Here is a 19,120-nt window from a genome sequence, read left to right as displayed (position 1 = left end):
GAGGGATTCGGGGTGTTTTAAATATGGAATAATCGATAGGCAGTAGTGTGCTACACGCTTGAATTTAATTTCGTGGTCGGGTTGGTTAATACATGGAATAACAGATATGCACGAATGAGTTACAGATTAGTATCTAATTGAAGAATCAGGGATTTATCAATAAAAAAATAAAACGCCCAAGTATGATTTACATACTGGAAACTAATTGAGGGTTTTGAAGAGGGTTATATACAGAATAATAGATACCTGGGAGCGAGTTACAAACTGAGATCTGATTGAAGTGTCTGAAGTGGGTTTTATGTTGCGTAACAGACATCTGAAATGAGCTACAGATTGGACTCTAATCGGAGAGGTTGGGTTGGTTTGCATATGGAATAACAGATACCTGGAGTGAGTTACAATCGGGAATATGATCGAGGAGGTTGGGTTGGTTTATATATGGAATAAGAGATACGCTGGAGTGAGTTACAGACTAGAATCTAATTGAGGAATGTAGGGTGGTTTATATATGGAATAATAGTACTGCAGGAGTATGCTACACCCTGGAATCTGATTTTGGGGTCGGGTTGGTTCATATATGGAATAACAGATATACACAAATGAGTTACATATTAGTATCTAATTGAAGAATCAGCGTTGTATTTATATAAAAATAAAATACCCAAGTATGAGTTACAAACTGGAAACTAATTGACGGATTCAAAGTGGGTTATGTACAGAATAATGGATACCTGGGAACGAGTTACAAACTGCGATCTAATTGAAGTATCTGAAGTGAGTTTTATGTAGATGAACCGATATCTGACATGAGTTACAGATTGGAACCTGATCAAAGAGGTTGAGTTGTTTTATATATGGAATGACAAACACCCAGGTGTGAGTTGCAGACTAGAATATGATCGAGGAGGTTGTGTTGGTTTATATATAGAATAACAAAAGCACAGCACTGGAATCTAATTGTGGCATTTGAGGTGAGTTATGTATTGAACAACAGATATATGTGAGTGAGTTACAGATTGGAATTTAATCGTCGTATCAAAGGGTTTATTTATAACAATATCTCAAATATGAGTTTCAAAATAGAATATATTGAGGTGTTTGAGCTCGGTTATGGAGAGAATAACAGATTCCTGGGAATAAATTGCAGACTGAAATCTAATGAATGGGTTAGGGGTGGTATATATATGGAATAACAGATACTCAGGAGTGAGTTACAGACTGGAATCTAAGCAAGATTTCGATGTGGTGTATGTATAGAGTAATAGATATACATGAATAGGTGACAGATTAGAATCTAATCGATTTATCAGTGTTTATTTCTCAAAAAAAGATACCCAAGCGTGAGTTACAAACTGAGATCTAATTGAGGGGTTGGAGGTGGATTATGTCTGGAATAATTGAAACTTGGGAGTGAGATACAGTCGGGAATCTAATCAAGGGGTTTGAGGTGGTGAACGTAAACGGCGAGTGATATATAGGAGTGAGTTACAGATTGGAATCCCATCAAGGGGTTCTAGGTGTTTTTGATATGTAGATTAGCAGAGACACGGGAGTGAATTACAGATTGGAATGCTATCAAGGCGTTTGAGCCATTTATATAAAGAAAAACTGAGATCCGGGAGTGAGTTATATATTGGAATCCTGTAAAGGGGCATCAGGTGGGCCTTATGTGTTGAATAACAGAGACCCAGAAGTGAGTTACATATCGTAATCCTATCAAGGGGCTTGAAGTGGTTATTATATGTTGAATAACAGAGACGCAGAGGGAGTTGCAGATTGTAATCTCATCAAGGTTTTTAAGGTGGGTTGTATACAGAATAACAGATAGATGCTCAGTTTTTGTACACTGGAAACTTTCAGAAGCTTGTAAAGTAAGTCAAACATTGATGGAACGTGACATTGGCTCATGTATTTACTGTAAACAGCTTCTGGAATTTGCATTTAATCACATTCAAAGAGCTCTCTCCATTTCCAACCTCTAAAAAGAGAATTCACATGTTTATGATGCAATAATATGGAGCAGGAAATAGTTTTAGAAACTTGGCCCACAGGGTCAGTATTTCAGCCCCAATCTGAAACTTGGAGATCTGTACCAGAACAGAAATGAACCGGCAGCTTTTAATGCTCCTGCTTCCAGTTTAACATTTGACGGCTTATTTTATCTTGTCTCCAATAAGCATCAATTCACATCTCACATTATTTCAGTTCTCCTGCCATTGCATCAGACTCCCCATATCTAATACAGCTTCTTCTAAAGTTCCAGGGCAGATAGAGAATGGGTTAACTACAGAGTGAAGCTCTCTCGACACTGTAACTTCTCAAATTCCCAGTCCTGGTTCAGTGTGGAGTTCAATACTGATTCAATCACCCACTCTCCCATCCTTTCCCCATCACACACACTCAGGGAAGCTCCATGACTTGGTTTGATACAGATTATGCTTCCTCTAAACTTCCTCCATCTGAGTCTGGGGGAATGGGATTACATACAGAGTAAATGGCCCTTTATGCAGGCTGGATCCTAATCAAAAGGATCAGGATAGTTTATGTACGGAATTACAGATACCTCGGAGTGAGATACTGACTGGAACCTAGTTGAGTGATTCAGGGTAGTTTATGTATAGAGTAACAGTTAATCAGGAGGGCGATACTGGCTGGAATCTAATCGAGGGTTTCAGGGTAGGTTCTGTATGGAATTCTAGATACCCCGGAGTAAGATGCTGACTGAAATCTATTCATGGCATCTTATTACAGAATAACAGGTACCCCAGAGTGAGATACAGGCTGGAATCTAAGAGAAGGGTTCAGGGTAGTTCATTATATAATAAAATATACCCGGGAGTGAGATACAGGCTGGAATCTAATCGAGGGGTTCAGGGCAGACTTGTATGTACAATAACAGATACCCCAGATTGGGATACAGGCTGAAATCTAATAGAACGTTTCAGAATAGCTTATGTATATAATAACAGATACTTGGGTGTGAGATACTGACTGGAACCTAATCGAACAGTTCAGGATAGTTTCGGTATAGAATAACAGATACCCGGAAGTGAGATACTGGCGGGAACGTAATCGAAGGGTTCACGGTAGTTGTTGTACAGAATAACAGATACCCAGGAGAGAGATACAGACTGCAATCTAATCGAGCCATTCAAGATGGGTTTATATATAGAATAACAAATACCAGAAGTGATGTACAGGCTGACATCTAACCAACAGTTTCAGGATAGATTGTGTATGGAATAATAGATATCCAGTAGTGAGATACAGACTGAAATCTAATCGAAGGTTTCATGGTGAGTTCGAGGATTCGAGCGCCTCATCTTCTGACGAAGAACCCTCCAACCAGAAGGGACAAACTCAGATTTCTCAAGTTTCCTCATTTCCACTGCCCCCACCTTGTCTCAGTCCCAACCCTCGAACTCAGCACCACCTTCCTAACCTGCAACCTTCTTCCTGACCTCTCCGCCCCACCCCCATTCCAGCCTATCAACCTCAACTTATCACCCTCACCTTAACCTCCTTCCACCTGTCGCATTTCCAATGCCCCTCCCCCAAGTCGTTCCTCCCTACCTTTAATCTTAGCCTGCTTGGCACACTTTCCTCATTCCTGAAGAAGGGCTCATGCCTGAAACGTCGATTCTCCTGCTCCTTGGATCCTGCCTGACCTGCTGTGCTTTTCCAGTAACACACATTTTCAGCTCTGGTTTTATATATAGAATAACATATACTCGGGAGTGAGATACAGGCTGAAATGTATTCATGGAGTTCACGTTAATTTATGTACAGCATAATAGATACCCAATGGAGTAGCGAGATACAGAATCTAATCGAGGAGTTCAAGGTGGGCTTATATGTAGCATAACAGATAACAAGGAGTGAGATACAGGCTGGAATCAAATAGAAGGCTTCAGTATAGCCTATGTACAGAATAACAGATTACTGGGCGTGAGAAACTGAATGGAATATAATCGAACGGTTCACGGTAGTTTATGGATAGAATAATAGATACCCGGAAGCGAGATACAGACTGGAATCTCATCGAGCCGTTCAGGGTTCGTTTATATATAGAATAAAAGATACCAGCAGTGAGAGACTTATTGAAATCTATTCGAAGCGTTCAGGATAGTTTATGTATAGAATAAGCGATACCCAGGAGTAATATACGGACTGGATTCCAATCGAAGGGTTCATGGTAGTTTGTCTACAGAATAATAGATACCGGGGGTTAAGGTACAGACTGGAATCTAATCGAAGGGTTCAGGTATAGAATAATAGATACCCAGGAGTGAGATACTGACTGAAATTTATTGGAATAGTTCAGGGTATTTTAAATAGAGTAACAGATATGCCAGAGTGAGATAAAGGCTGGAATCTAATTGAATATTTTAGGCTAGTTTATTACAGAATAACAGATACTCAGTAGAGTAATGAGATACAGACTGGAATCTAATCGAAGGGTTCGGGGTGGGTTTATATGCAGAATAACTTCTACCCAGGAGTGACGTATAGGCTGCAATCTAATAGAAGGTTTCAGGATAGCTTATGCACAGGAGTACAGACACCTGGGTGAGAGATACAGGCTGGGATCTAACCGATCCGTTCAGGGTAGTTTATATACAGAATAACAGATACCCGGGAGTTCGAGTCTGACTGGAATCTAATCGAGGGATTCAGGGTAGCTTGTGTACAGAATAACATATATCCGGCAGTGAGAAACAGGCTTGAATGTAATCGAGGGGTTCAGGGTAGTTTATGTGTAGAATAACAGATACATAGGCGAGAAATACAAGCTGGAACCTAATCAAGGGGTTCAGGGTCGTTTATGTGTAGAATAACAGACACCCGGGAATGAGATACAGGCCGGAATCTAATCAAAGTGCTCGGGCTAATTTAGGTATAGAATAACAGATATACTGGAGTGAGATACAGGCTGTAATCTAATCGAGGGCTTCAGGATAGTTTATGCTGGGATAAACATGCTGGTAGTGAGATACAGTTTGGAATCTAATCGAGGGGTTCAGAGTAGTTTTTGCATAGAATAACAGACATCCGGGAGTTAGATACTGACTGGAACTAATCGAGGGGTTCAGGGTAGTTTATCTATAGAATAACAAATATCCGGGAGTGAGATCCAGGCTGGAATCTCATCGAAGGTTTTAGGGTAGTTTACGGTGGGATAAAGATGCTGGTAGTGGCTTACAGTTTGGAAACTAATCACAGGGTTCAGGGTAGTTTATGTATATATTAACAGTTATCCGGGTGTGAGATACTGACTGGAATCTAATCAAAGGTTTCAGGGTAGTTTATGTATAGAATAACCAATACCCTAGAGTGATATACTGACTGGAATCTAATCAAGGGGTTCAGGGTAGTTTTTCTATAGAATAACAGATACACAGGAGTGAGATACCTGCCAGAATTTAATCAAAGGTTTCAAGATAGTTTATGTAGAATAACAGATACCCGGGAGTGAGATACTGACTGGAATCTAATCGAGGGGTTCAGAGTAGAGTATGTATAGAATAACAGATACACAGGAGTGAAATACCTGCAAGAATTTATTCAAAGGTTTCAAGGTAGTTTATGTGTAGAATAACAGATACCCGGGAGTGAGATATTGACTGGAATCTAATCAAAGGTGTCAGGGTAGTTTATCTACAGAATAACAGATATCCGGGAATAAGATACTTACTGGAATCTAATCGAGGGGTTCAGGGTAGTTTATCGACAGAATAACCGATATCTGGCAGTGAGATCCAGGCAGGAATCTAATCGAGGATTACATATAGTTTGTGCTGTGATAAAGATGCTGGTAGTGACTTACAGTTTGGAATCTAATCAAAGGGTTCAGAGTTGTTTATGTACAGAATAAACGATATCCGGGAGTATGATACTGACTGGAATCTAATCAAAGGGCTCAGGGTAGTTTATGCATAGAATAACAGATACCCGGGAGTGACATACAGGCGGTAATCTAATGAAAGGGATCAGGAGAGTTTATGTATAGCACAACAGATACACAGGAGTGAGATGCAAGCTGGAACCTAATCAAAGGGCTAATGGTGGTTAATGTATAGAATAACAGATACCTGGGAATGAAATACAGGCGGGAATCTAATGATGGGTTCAGGGTAGTTTATGTATAGAATAACAGAGAAACGGGAGTGAGATACTGACTGGAATCTAATCGATGTAATCACATGCATTTATACAGAGAATACAATAGCCGCAGGACTAAGTTACAGAGAACACATAACAGTACAGGGCGGTTCTGCCCTTAATGTTCTGCTGATTTTTATCCTACTCTAAGGTCAGATTAACCTACATACCCTTCCTTTTACTGGAATCCACATACCTATCCAAACGTCACTTAAATCTCCCAGATGTGCTGACTCCACGACCACGGCTGCAGACAGGTATGAGGCTGAAAGAACACAGCAAGCCAAGCAGCATCAGGAGGTGGAGAAGTCTTTGTTTCAGGTGTAACTCTTCTTCGGGACGGAAGGTGGGTATGGCGGCGCTGCAGATAAAGGTGGAAGTGGGGACAGGTTGGTGAAGTAGGGATAGTTGAAAGACCTGGAGTTGGTCAAAGGGAGGGATAGATTTGGTTGATGGCAGATGCCAGTGGCAGGGAGGTGAATGGGCTGGGAAGAGCATCAGGGTCTATCACCGTGCACCCACCACTTTCTGTGCAAGGAACCTTCCTCTGACATCTCCCTGAAACCTCCCCCAGATCTCTCCCTGGTACGTGTTACTCTGTATTTTGGTCCCCTCACCCCTCAATTAGATGTCAGCCCGACAGTCACTCCTTGGTGTTTTATGTAAGACGTAACCTCGCTGTGACCATCGATGAGATTCCAATCCCTAACTCAGTATAAAATGGAATCTAATTGAAGTGAGTGAGTGATTTACATATAGAGCAACCAGATCTGGGAGGGGAGAACATAAGGGCGAAAGTCTCCATCACGGACAACTCAAAGATGAGACTGACCACTGCTATTTGTGGAGGTTTCAATCCTGTTCTGGAAGATGGGAGAGAATCAGGCACACACTCCCACAGTGACCAACAATGAGCAATCAACTGAAGGAGACATGGATTTCCAAATAGCGTCAGATCAAGGCAGTCACAGATTTAAACACTGATTCAGCAGAGAAAGCTTGGAAGGTAAATTTAAAAGAGGACAAATCACAGGAAGTTAAGCTGCTCATTCAATGGACATTTAGATGGGTAAATGATGTGTTCCCAGATTTTACCGGGGATTGAGGTCAGATAATGAGGAAGAGTCATCAAGTTATTGTAAATCTGCACTAAAATGTTAAAACTGGCATGTGAGCAATTTCTTCTGATCAAAGCAATGCCAAACTTCACTGATCGTTGATGTGCTGAAGTCATCCATTATATGACTTAATGACTCCCTACTTGCCTACATTGAACACCTTCGAGTAAAAAATGAGGTCTGCAGATGCTGGAGGTATCAGAGCTGAAAATGTGTTGCTGGTTAAAGCGCAGCAGGTCAAGCAGCAACCAAGGAACAGGAAATTCGATGTTTGGGGCTAAAGCCTGCTTGGCACACTTTCCTCATTCCTGATGAAGGGTTATTAATTAATTAACTATTAATTATTAATTAACCAGCAACACATTTTCAGCTCTACATTGAATACCTTCCCCTTCTATTTTCCCCATTCACTAAATACATTCATAATATTTTATAGTTTCACTAATATGCTGCTTAATCTTCTGCCTATATCACACCGTCTCATTTATCTTCAATCCTGTGGAATTACAATAACACCAACAAAAACACAAAGTTCAATCTACACTTTGTTTATTTGCAGATGCATTACATTATTTCATTTGCAAACAACACACAATTTGAACTCCAAGCAGGTCCGTGTGGTATTTAATAAATACTTAATTTTGGAATGGGGCCTAGACACACAGAATTCACACTCTGTGACAGAAGGCTGCACACTTACAGTGCAAAGGCTGAGGTATTCCAGTTTTTGCATATTGGGGTCTTTCAGATGTTTGATTATTCTGTGCACATAGGTTCGAATCCACCAAGACAGGTGCTGAAGTTCAAATTCCATTCAAATTTGGATCTAAAATGCTCAGCCATGTCTCCTTGTTGAAGTCCAATCTTATTCACTGAGTCCATTCTCTCTCTGTCCCTGAGATTGCACTCTTGCTTTCTATCTGCCTTTCTTTCTGTCCCTGCATTTTCCCTCCCACTATTCCACCTTTCTCTTTGTTTCTGTCTGACATTCTGTTTCTGTCCCTGGTTTTGCCACTCTCTCCAACTATCCATCTGCCCCTCGTAAATTCTCCCATTTCCTCCCTCTGTCTATCAGTCCATCTCTATTTTTTTGCCTGCATTTTCTCTCTCTTTCTCCCTCATCCCTTGCTGCGTCCCAGTGACTGAGGAAGAGGAATTGGGAAGCTTTGGATTCGCTCCACAGGATGCCGTGCAGTTAATGCAGTGGGATCCACATTCCCCTCGCCCCCTCCTTGATTTTACCCCACACTATTGTCCAAACTTGTGAGGGGGAAGTGGAAGGGTCATTGAGAAGTACCTTTCTCATAGAGTGTGTGACCAGAGATGGCAGAAGACTGGTATATTGCTGTGCAGTAAAGTGGTCCGTCACAGGGCAGTCAGTCCACACAGACTCATTTACCTCTGCCCCAGGAAGTGGGGTTTACCGCAACAACAGGACAGTAAAACGTTTGAGGGAAGCACATTTGCTGAGGCAAATATTTGGGAGGGCAATACCTTTAGAGATAGTCATCAGTTAGGGAGGGGAGTAAAAATGAGAGGCAAAATTTTGTTGGGTGATGCAAACTTGTGTTGGCACTTTAAGTTCTGAAAGAGTGAGAACAGCGAGGGAGAAAGGAAGGGTGAGAGGAAAGAGAGAGTGGATATGGAGAAAGGGGGACAGAGGGCGAAAGAGAGAGCGAGAAACAGGAAGCGAAAAGGACAGAACGGGAGAAGGATGGAGAGACGAGAGAGAGAGAAGGACAGAGAAAGAGACGCTGTGAGAGACAGAAGGATAGGCAGAGAGAAGAGCAAAATGAGTGTGAGAATAGGACAGAGAATGAGATACAGAAGGGGAAAAGTCAGGCAGAGACATACAGGGGTTAAGACATGGACTGATTGAAAAAGGCCCAACTTCCTCGATGGTTTCTCACACTCCATTTCTCCCATGAGGGTCAGACCATGTTGCTGGGGTTTTCTTCAACCTGGGAATGTATCAGTTGGGCTCTGTGCAACAGGGTTCTTCATTGTTTTGGGTTTGAATCTCTTCCCTCTCCATTCATTCCCTCTTCCACCTCTGTCTATTCCTCCACTGTTCAAATTGATAAAATGCTACCCTTTCAAGGCTCCGCACGCCACTGCATAAGCACATATCTCTTTCAGAGGCAATGTCAAAGTCTTTGAATCTCCCATGTAACATTTGTTTCGTTCTTCAAAGAATGTCTTTGGAGACACGAAGCATGTTGATATTCAACACCTTGCGCTGTTCAGCTTGAGATAATAGGAGAAGGACATTCAGATGCCCAGTGCTGCTCCATTACCCTCCTCCATTCTCACTGAAATTTGTGAGTGTCCATCAGGAAATATTATAACCTGCAGAAAATTCGAAAAACTCCACCCTAATCTACTCATGAAATGCTTCATTTTGAGATGCCCGAATCAAATTTCAATGGAAACACTCTATTCAGTGTGGTGTTGTGTAGCCATAATCGTACCAGATCATAGGGCTTCACTCTCATGAAAGAAAAGTCAATGATGGTGATTTAACCTGAGGGTCACCAGACCTCAGGCGAGGGAAGAGAGGTTGAGGAGAGTTCTTCGTGGTAATCTGACACCAGTGAGGAGAATTGAACCCATGCTATTAGCAATACGATCTTCTGTGAAGATCAATCCAGACAACTGAGCTTGCCAATTCCCGTAGCACTTGCATAATATCAGAATACTGCTCAAAATCAAATCATTTCCACAGTACAGCGACAGCACAATATTTCTCCACATGAGCATGTTCTAACTCAGTCCAACTATGACCCTTTGCACACCGGCCTTGTGTCTGTTCATTTGTTGATGGTGCTGTCAGTTTTGGATGGTGATGTGAGCCACTGCTGACACTCTCTGACTGAAGTCTTGATGGTTTTCACTCTCCATCACCCTCCATCACCCCCATGCAATGGCGTGTGTGGCCAGCGGAGCGTAGCATTGTATCACTTTCACCACAAGGGAGCTTCGTTGCTTTATTTTGACTCTGCTTCCAATGAAAGGAAATTTCTGCTTAGACGATATGGGTGTAGCAGCCCTTTAGAACAGAGCAGTTTGATGCTGGAAAACAGGGAGCCCAGCCATTTTCTATCACTTTTTCTTTGGTGCGTGGGTACTGATAATATCATGTAATCGCCTGCCACAATTTCTAAAATCACAATAATTCATAGATGGCTGTTTGTGACATTAGTATGGTGTCTGTTGAGTTGATTTTTATGGAGCCTCACAGAGGATTATAAGCTGACAGGAATTACCGTTTCAGAGATTCCATTTCCCCAGACATAGGATTGTGCTGCGATGGAATCTCCACAGGTTCCTAGCTCAACTGTCTCCGTGCGCTGCGATAAGGACTCCCTGTCAGGAGTGTGATGGAATACTCCCCACCTGCCTGGATGAGTGCAGCTCCAACAATCCTTCAGGAAGCTCAACACCATCCATGACAAAGCAGCTGCTTGATTGGCACAAAATCCACAAACATCCACTCACTCCATCACTGACACAGAGTGACGCCAGTCTGTTCTGTCTACAAGGTGCACTTCAGAAGTTCACCAAATATCCCCAGATAGCAGCTTCCAAACCCCTGACCATTTCTACCTAGAAGGGCAAGGGCATCAGATACATGGGAACACCACCCCCTGAAAGTTCCCCTCAAAACCATTCACCGTCCTGACGTGGAAATATATTGCTGTTCCTTCCCTGTCGCTGGTTTAAAATTATGTACTGCCCTTCGTGACAACATTGTCAGTTCACTTACAGCACATGAACTGCTGCAGTTCAAGAAGGCAGCTCACCACCAACTTTACAAAGGGGCAATGAAGGATGGGAAGTAAACACTGACCCAGTCATTGGTGTCCACATTCCATGACAGAATTTTAAAAAAAACATCATTCCATGTCTGGAAAGATGGGACCCTCCTGTGGGCCACACTGTGGAGTTTTATTTATTCATTAAGCAAGTAAATCATGTAACCAAGTGTTTTAGTGCGTTACTGATCTTTGCTCTGAAACCAGATAATGTTGCTGCAAAAATGAAAGTGTTTGTAAAACAATCTACTTTCTGCAGCAAGTAACCAATTTTCCTGAAGTAGGACAGAAAACACGAATAATCGTCAGTATTGATTCCTTGAATGACATAATATATTAAAAAAAAAGATTAACGACAGGAGGATGAAGCTCCCAGCCATGGTGAAGAGCAAAATCACAGCGTTCCTTCTGCTCTCCATCTCTGGGTCTCTGGATTCCCTTCTTTGCTCTCACCCTTCATCCTCTTCCGGACTCGACTGGTCACTAAAATGTATCTGACTGTCAGAGCATTGAGCAACAAAATTAAACCGAATGTCAGTATTGGGGACAAAACTGTATCAAGCCAATCCAATGTCACCCACCAAGTCTCACTTTAGTAGCCTGATTTTCTCTTTCAGTAGAAAGGCACATTGTTGATTATCATCCGAGGCTCATACTGAAAATAGAAAGGGATTTTTTTTTCAAACAGAACAGGGTGCAGGTTGTTTCTAGAAGCACAGTTGCAGTTTTCTCAGTGCAATATTTTGTTCTCAGCGCCTGACAACAAATGGACACAAATCGGTAAAAAGAGAAAGTGACGGTGAAGCAGGCAGAGTAGTCTCTGGCTGCACGTGACAGGGACCCAGAAATACTACACACAGGAGTGATTTCCAGGAAAGATGTCGTGGATAATAATAAAACCGAAATTTCCTCACAGTAACCTCAATGATAATGATAATCAGATCGGCAGCTGCCATAATCACAAGGTAGAGAGTAGTACAAGGGCAATCACTACACTTTCCCTGAGAATCAATAACAATCGTCAACAAATTAACTGTGGGAGACAGATGGGAAAAGATGTGGTTAATGACTGATTAGAAATTATCCTTCACTGTTCCAGAGACCATCAATAAGATTTTACCAACATGTTCAGAGCACTGTGAATGTGTGGAAGTGGTTTGGATTGAGTGAGTTTGAATTTTAAGACTGTCACACCCATCCCCGTTTGTCCTCTCGCCCACTCACTCCAGAGATTGTGGTGCTTGAACAGAGACAGAGCTCATGGTCCTTTCTAGGAGAGCAGAATGAACTCTGCGATTTTGTTTGGTTGCGAGGTAACTATCTGAATAAATGTAATAGATACCTACAGTTCACATCTCCAACTCTGGAAGGCAGAGCACCCAGTTAGAAACAGTGATCCCAACTCAGTCATTGGAATGGTTATTGTACAGTCAATAATCAAAACTCTCCCCTTCTCCCTGGATCAGTTCATCCCCTGCTCTTAGCATTGGACCATATCCCAATCGGAACCACAACAGGAGCAGGAAACAGATCATCAGAACCTGCGTCAGATTTGAAACAAGACGACTCCAAACGTCTTACACAAATGCAACAGAATAGAGCATGCAGGTCACCCTGAATGACAATGGAGAGTGTTAGGACTACTGTGACGATTACCCTCTAAATCTACACATCTGTACGTCACAAATATCTGTATGTGCTGGGATCAAGAGGGTAATCTGTCAACCTTTGAATTCCCTGACCAGAGACGGTGAGGAGGAGAGAATATCCTGAAGAGCTGGTGTTTAGATGAAGCTTTCCACACCAAAAGGGGCACATACCACAATCAACTTGCATTTAAACTGACCAACAGATCCAATATCCGCTGCCGTTTACAAAAGCGAGTTTCAAAACCCTCCCACCCTTTGTGTGTAGAAGTGTTTCCGAACATCTCTCCGTACACTGGGTCTAGCTCTCATACGATGCTCCCTCATTCTAGAATAGACAACCAATCAATATAGTTTAACTTTTCCTATTAATGTCTCGTAAGACTTCGCTCAGATAATCTATTACCATTCACACTTCACAGGAAAACAGGTCCAGTGACCTTTCTTCAGAACAAACTTGCCTGGCCTCTCTTCATACCCTCACACCGTATGAAACCGGAACAGATGACAAAACACTGAGATCAGAGCATGCTGCAGCAGCAGTGACGTTAGGGTCTCCGTCAGTGGAGATTTGAACAGAGAATGCTGCTCAGTGTATTGTTGTTACTGTCCTGGTGTCTGGATAAGGCTGACCAGTCAATGAGCTGGAGACATTGTTGTTCCAAACTTAAAACTAGAGAGCAGATAAGCAGCAGATTACAAAAATTTCAATTCTCATAATGTCATACCAGGGATCCCAATAAAAGCAATGATGGTGTAGAATGCCTTCTCCATGTGTTGAATTGGTCGATGCATCTTTCTGGGCGAGACAATAGACCCTTCACAGAGTTGACAAACTCCTTGTTTGAGACTCTGAGCTGATGTATTCCCAGAGACGCTGCCTTATACTCTGTGGCAGATCTTGGGGAGATGAGGTGACTGCATTACGCAGCTTTGTTGCTGGTTTCCAATTTCTGTCAATGAATAAGCTAATTACAATAACAAGTTTAATCACAATAATGGAGGAGAGGTGCTTCTGAGTACATCGTGTACAACGAAATAACAAGAACAGAATCTGGAATCTCCCAGCAGTAACATTGCCCACTCAAACACCATGATCCCCAGCCAGAGGTCACAGATTATTTCGTTTAATGTTGCATCAGGACAGGTTGTTGCACTTTGAAAATGTGTCCAGGTGTTGACCCTCCACTCTCTAGAGTAGGATCTGCCTTCTTTAAGCAAGAACATTTCACTCACTGATTGAAATATGAGTCTTCTCACACACTGAATGTGTGCAGCGCTGCTGAGGTCAGCATTTATTCCGTATTTCGTATTGCTCAAAGTCCGTAGTCACATTAAGGACTGAGTGAAGATAACATACCACCTTTCCTGAGGGAAGCGAACTCAGTGAATAAGATTGACTTCCAACAATGGAGACAACACTGGCCTCATTCTTACTGACACTGTTCATCCAGAAATCTACAGAACAGCAGAGTTTAATATGTGAACAGGCACCATCTGTCAAGGCCGGTTTTGATTCCCTATCCTCAAAATGATACCTGACATTCTGGAATAAAAGGGCGACAATAATATCACCTGACCATCACCACTCCAGTGCAGAGAAACCTCGATTATCTGAAGAACATTACTGGGGAGTATTTCATTTGGTTAATCGAATTCTGCATAATTGAATGCCGGAATACATTGTCTTTCCGAGCATTGGGCACGTGCAATTTTGCCGGATCTTGCCGGATAATCCGATATTTGCATAATCGAATGCCGAATAATTGAGGTTCCTATGTAACCATATTGCATTCTAGTCGCATTTTACAGTACTTGGCCCACAACCTTGCATGCTTTAACATTATAAGTGTACATTGAGAGCTCCGAACAGTACAGCGAATACCAGGCCATTCAACCCATCATCTCTATGCTAACCATAATGCCATTCTACTTTCATTCCATCTGCCTGCTCATCGTCTGCATCTTCAATTCATTGGTGTTCATGTGTCTGTGATTGAGAAGTTTTTAATGAGGAAGTAAATGGAGGGTAATGGGGAAAGAGGCAGGGAAGTCGTTTTGATGATGATCAGATCAGCGATGATCTCATTGGCTGGTTGAGCAGTGTCAATGTGCACTCTGTCGGTGGTCAGAAAATCATCTTTGAGGTTGAGAGACCAAAACGCAGTACAGTAATACGGGGTGATCTCACAATGTCCCTGTATGACGTGAGTAAGGCATCTCGAATCTGATCTCCCATCCTCTTGCAGTAGATGTCAACATACCATTTACCTTTCTCATTGTTTGCTGTGATTCAGGCAGGGCGTAAACTGTTGGTTCACAATGAGGGAAAGATTCCAAGCAGCTTGAGAAAGAGGCTCAGACAGGATAGTAAGTGGTTCCACTTCAGCAGTAAGTATGGAAGAATACAACAGCAGCTGATAAGAAATGTGAAACCATTGGGAGACAGCGAGGTCGCCACACCCCAGGCAAGGGAAGAGATTGGAAGGTGGGACCTGCAGGGCCGTCATGAGTTACATCAAAGAAGTGAACATCCTGTCTCCGAAACTGTAAAAAAAACATCATAATGTCTGGGAAGGCAAGTTGTAAGAGGGATGCAAGCAGTTTGTGGATAGAAATTCATCATTTAATCTGTAGTTAAATCGTTTGAAAATGGAGTATAATGTGGTAAGCAATGAAGTTGTTCATATTGGTAGGGAAAACAGATCAACAGCGTACTCTTTAAATTGAGAAAGCTGCAGCAAAAAGGGACTGCGTGGAGCTTGTGTAAGTTACACAGAAAGCTCACACAGAGGGGCAACGGATAATCCAGAAGGCAATTGGAATGTAGACTCTTACTTCAAGGGAGTTTACGTATTAGAGTATGGAAGTCTTATTATACCTATACAAGGTGCTGGTGAGACCACATCTGGAGAACTATGAGAAGTTTTGGTCACCATGTTTAAGTGAATACATAATTTCATTGCAAGCAGTTAAGAGGATTTACTCTTGGAATGTTCTTGGAATGGTGAGATTGCCTTCTGAGCAAAGGCTAAAGAAGTTTGAACTCTATTTACTGTAGTTTAGCAAAATGAGAAGTAATCGCACATGAAATATATAGGATTCTTAAGGGGCTTGACAGGATAAATGCTGAGAGGATGCTTCCCCCTTACTGGGGAGACAACGAACTGAATCTCAGAAGAAAGGAGCTCCAATTTCAGATTGAGTGGAGGAAGAAGTCTTCCCTCGGAGGATTTTAAATACTTGTAGATCCTTGTGACAGAGAGCCAGAAACCCTCCGTATATTTAAGGCTGAGGTAGACAGAGATTCTTGATCAGACGGGAGAAACTAAGGGTAATGGTAAAGAAACATATAAATAATGTATATCTTTTTAATGTAATTGCGCGACTTCATGACGGAACACGGAAGCTTTAACTTCTGTGCTGCTCGATAGAATTGAGTCAAGGTAACTTAATTCAATAAACTCATGGTCATTGTTTTTGTTCAGACCACATTACGTTGAATCTTTTGACTGAACTCGAAAGAAGAGGACTGTATTGAGGGATGTAGATCTTCATTTTGTTGCTGCAATTAATTTCAGCTCGGAAAGATCGTTGCCATCGTTGTAAGAGTGAAACGTCCTTCATTTTCTAGTGCTGAGGAATTCGGCCGGCCAGACGTGAATATTTCAAGAGTGTTTGGTTTTTCTCTTGTTCAAGTGGTATCTGACGAGACCCTTCGCTGTTTATTTTCCATTCCAACCCGAAAGGATTGGTCTTAGCAAGGGCTATGTCTAGGGTATATGTGGGGTGCCGGGGGGGGGGGGGGGGGGGGGGGTGGTGAGGGGGGATGCGGAAGAGATGACCTGAGGTTGGGGTTGCTTTTCTACTTACGGACAGTGGTTTCCGAAAATTTCTCGAATTCTCATCAGTTTAGATTGGATTACTTACCGTGTGGAAAAAGGCCCTTGGCCCAACAAGTCCACACCGACCCGCCGAAGCGCAACCCACCCATACCCTTAACCTAACACTACGGGCAATTTAGCATGGCCAATTCACCTGACCCGCACATCTTCGGACGATGGGAGGAAACCGGAGCACCCGGAGGAAACCCACGCAGACACAGGGAGAAATTGCAAACTCCACACAGTCAGTCGCCTGAGTCGGGAATCGACCGCAGGTCTCAGGTGCTGTGAGACAGCTGTGCTAACCACTGTGCCACCATGCCGCCCACTAGTTTAAGAAGGAGGAAGGCAACATTTTAACCTTTCTTGCTTCCGACTCGTTTGTTTCCACTTAATTTTAAGTCTGCTGCATTTTATTGGTGAACGTTAAGAACAGTTTTAGTCTTATTGAGGGAATCCTCTTCCTCAATGACCATTGAAGTTCCAGTTCAAAATTCGATTGTGATAAGTCATCTGAAAAAATGCTATCCTATTGCTAAAATCTACATCTTTGGATTCAACCATTATTCATAGAACATAGAACACAGAACATAGAACATAGAACAATACAGCACAGAACAGGCCCTTCGGCCCACGATGTTGTGCCAAACATCTATCCTAGATTAAGCACCCATCCATGTACCTATCCAATTGCTGCTTAAAGGTCGCCAATCATTCTGACTCTACCACTCCCACGGGCAGCGCATTCCATGCCCCCACCACTCTCTGGGTAAAGAACCCACCCCTGACATCTCCCCTATACCTTCCATTCTTCACCTTAAATTTACATCCCCTTGTAACACTCTGTTGTACCCGGGGAAAATGTTTCTGACTGTCTACTCTATCTATTCCTCTGATCATTTTATAAACCTCTATCAAGTCACCCCTCATCCTTCGCCGTTCCAACGAGAAAAGTCCGAGAACTCCCAACTTATCCTCGTACGACATATTCTCCATTCCAGGCAACATCCTGGTAAATCTTCTCTGCAGCTGCAAATGTGTTGCTGGTCAAAGCACAGCAGGCCAGGCAGCATCTCAGGAATAGAGAATTCGACGTTTCGAGCATAAGCCCTTCATCAGGAATGCAAATCTTCTCTGCACCCTCTCCAAAGCTTCCACATCTTTCCTAAAGTGAGGCGACCAGAACTGCACACAGTACTCCAAATGTGGTCTAACCAAAGTCCTGTACAGCTGCAACATCACTTCACGACTCTTGAATTCAATCTCTCTGCTAATGAACGCTAATACACCATAGGCCTTCTTACAAGCTCTATCCACCTGAGTGGCAACTTTCAAAGATCTATGTACATAGACCCCAAGATCCCTCTGTTCCTCCACTTGACTACGAACTCTACCGTTAACCCTGTATTCCGCATTCTTATTTGTTCTTCCAAAATGGACAACCTCACACTTGGCAGGGTTGAACTCCATCTGCCACTCCTCAGCCCAGCTCTGCATCATATCTAAGTCCCTTTGCAGCCGACAACAGCCCTCCTCACTCTCCACAACTCCACCAATCTTCGCATCATCTGAAAATTTACTGACCCACCCTTCGACTCCCTCATCCAAGTCATTAATAAAAATTACAAACAGCAGAGGACCCAGAACTGATCCCTGCGGAACTCCACTTGTAACTGGGCTCCAGGCTGAATATTTACCATCTACCACCACTCTCTGACTTCGACCAGTTAGCCAGTTTTCTATCCAATTGGCCAAATTTCCCTCTATCCCATGCCTCCTGACTTTCCACATAAGCCTACCATGGGGAATCTTATCAAATGCCTTACTTAAATCCATGTACACTACATCCACTGCTCTACCCTCATCCACATGCTTGATCACCTCCTCAAAGAATTCAATAAGACTTGTAAAGTAAGACCTACCCTTCACAAATCCGTGGTGGCTTTCCCTAATCAAGTAGTGTCTTTCCAGATACTCATAAATCCTATCCCTCAGTACCCTTTCTATTACTTTGCCTACCACAGAAGTAAGACTAACTGGCCTGTAATTCTCGGGGTTATCCCTATTCCCTTTTTTGAACAGGGGCACAACATTCACTACTCCCCAGTCCCCTGGTACCACCCCCGCTGACAATGAAGACGAAACGATCATTGCCAACGGTACTGCAGTTTCCTCTCTTGCTTCCCACATAATCCTAGGATATATCCCGTCAGGCCCAGGGGACTTGTCTATCCTCAAGTTGTTCAAAATTTCCAACACATCTTCCTTCCTAACAAGCATCTCTTCTAGCTTACCAGTCCGTTTCACACTCTCCTCTTCAACATTATGGTCCCTCTCGTTCGTAAATACTGAAGAAAAGTACTCATTCAAGACCTCTCCTATCTCTTCCGACTCAATACACAATCTCCCACTACTGTGCTTGATCGGACCTACCCTCGTTCTCGTCATTCTCATGTTTCTCACATACGCATAAAATGCCTTGGGGTTATCCTTGA

Source organism: Hemiscyllium ocellatum, chromosome 19, assembly GCF_020745735.1.
Source record: "Hemiscyllium ocellatum isolate sHemOce1 chromosome 19, sHemOce1.pat.X.cur, whole genome shotgun sequence".
NCBI classification, from domain to species: domain Eukaryota; kingdom Metazoa; phylum Chordata; class Chondrichthyes; order Orectolobiformes; family Hemiscylliidae; genus Hemiscyllium; species Hemiscyllium ocellatum.
This window is presented reverse-complemented; position numbering follows the sequence as displayed.